This window comes from Piliocolobus tephrosceles, chromosome 4 (assembly GCF_002776525.5).
Source record: "Piliocolobus tephrosceles isolate RC106 chromosome 4, ASM277652v3, whole genome shotgun sequence".
Taxonomy (NCBI): Eukaryota; Metazoa; Chordata; class Mammalia; order Primates; family Cercopithecidae; genus Piliocolobus; species Piliocolobus tephrosceles.
In genome coordinates, this window is record NC_045437.1 from 26,417,648 (window position 1) to 26,419,794 (window position 2,147).

Genomic DNA, 2,147 nt, shown 5'->3' on the forward strand with positions numbered 1-2,147 from the left:
TCAGTTTCCTATTATGTAGGATGGAGATAAGAATTATAACTAAATGAAAGAGTTTTAAGAATTCAGAGAGTAATCCCTGTAAAATGATTAGTGTAGTGCCTGGCACTTATTAAGTATTCAATGCATTTCCATTGGGCTTCACATATGTTAATGCATGTTGATATTTTATGCCTCTATTTATGAAACTCTTTAGCCTTTTAATAATCAAATGTAAATCACCCTATAGTTAAAATCACAAATACATTCTATACTAATATATTGTATTTAACAAATAAATACAATAAAATTTTGAGCCATTTCTTTATAAGAAAATCATTAGGAGATATTATCATTAAAGTATTGTGAAGATGGGGATAAAAGACAATGCAAAATATTTATCTTTAAATGTTTATCAAAGTTCTGTGTGTATTAAGTGGCAGTTAGCTTAATCAAATGACCATTTTAAGACATCAGTAACTTCCCAAAGGCTGACGGACCTTCACTTGCAGTTTGGTATGGACATTGACACTGATGATGTTCCCCACACATCAAGAGGTTATGGAAAGGTTGATCATTTATGTAATTGAGGTCTCTGGGGAGAGCAGAAATGCCTCTCAGGAGGATCCTAAATGACTAGAGAGAGGAAGGAAAGAGACCTGCCTAGGTTTTTATTGTACAAACTGGTGAGAGTTTGCTTATGTAGGGAGGACTTATGAGATTTGAATTTCTTGCCTGCACCAAAGGAGGGAACACCAGGGCTTTCTTACCAGCTTGTCCAGAAGCAGGGATCAAGGAGAAAAGGGAAGGATGAGGCTTAAAAGTTATCAGCAGTTAAACATCAACAAATGGAGTCAGACTCCTTATTAACAAACTGTGACATTCAATTTTAGTAGAAAAAGTGGCTGAGTTTAATCAACCAGAGAGTGTCTTACATTATTCAAAAGTACCTTTGACTGATTTTTACTGGATATAGTAATCTTCATTCAACAGTTTTTAAACAATATAATGTGACTTGAAAACTCCTAAAAATGTGAAGCCAAAAACACCTTTTGTTAATTTCCTTGTTATTTCTAAGCCCTTATCACATACCACTTTATATTTTAGTTAATTGTGTTTATTGAATTGAATTCCAAAATCTTAAGAAAATAAAAGGTGCGCATTGTACTGTTTTAAATTTTGTACATGGCTTTGTTTAATGCTAGTATTTAAAAATAATTTATAAAATTAATATTCACTTACATAAGACTCTATCCATGGACTTTTTTGATATAGTATCCTGAAGAAAATAAATTAAAATTTGAAGCATCAAGAATACTTTTGATTAAAATCATTACTTTTATAAGTATAATAATCCTATATTTAATAAAAAAGGCTCTAATGTATTTTCTATGAAAAAAAGTTTGAAACTACCACGTCATACAACTGAAACAGTCTTAAGAAGTTAAATTATAAAGTGGTTATAAATGTGACATACTCTGATAATTAGAACTCCTAATTCAAGTAAATATATGGGAAGTGTATACTTAACTTGGTTTCATTTGCTGCCATATAAATGCTGTTCTGGATCATGCTATAATTGACTATTAAATGAATGTGTGTATAATAAATTTCTAATATATGAAAGGCATTAAATGAATCTGGAATACAATGCACTGAAAAGTAGTATTGAATGAATGTGAAGACAAATAAAAAAATCTGAATACTCATATTCCTCTCAAGAACATAATCACCTAAAATGTATTTTTCTTATCATTTTTTACATATGAATCTCTTATTTGCTAATATTAAAAAGGATTATGTATTAGACTTAAAATCATCAAAAATTAAAAAATGAGGTATTTATTAACAGCATTTATAACATTTAAAAATTGTTGCTAATGTTACATAATAAGAGTTACCAACTTAAATGCTCAGTACCTACAAGGAGCAGGCAGATAACATAAATTTGATGAAACAGTGTGTAAATATCCATAAGAGAGATTTCTGATGACCAGGGAACTAAGATACATCCTTCCTTCTAGCAAAATTCCAAAGTACCCAATACAGCCAGAGCAAAAAGCACAATTGATTACCAAGGAATAGTTTTAGTTTAAAGTATAACAAAGCTATAATATTAGAAAAAAATAAACAATAGCATCTTTTGGGAGATGTGTAGTCCAAATTATCTT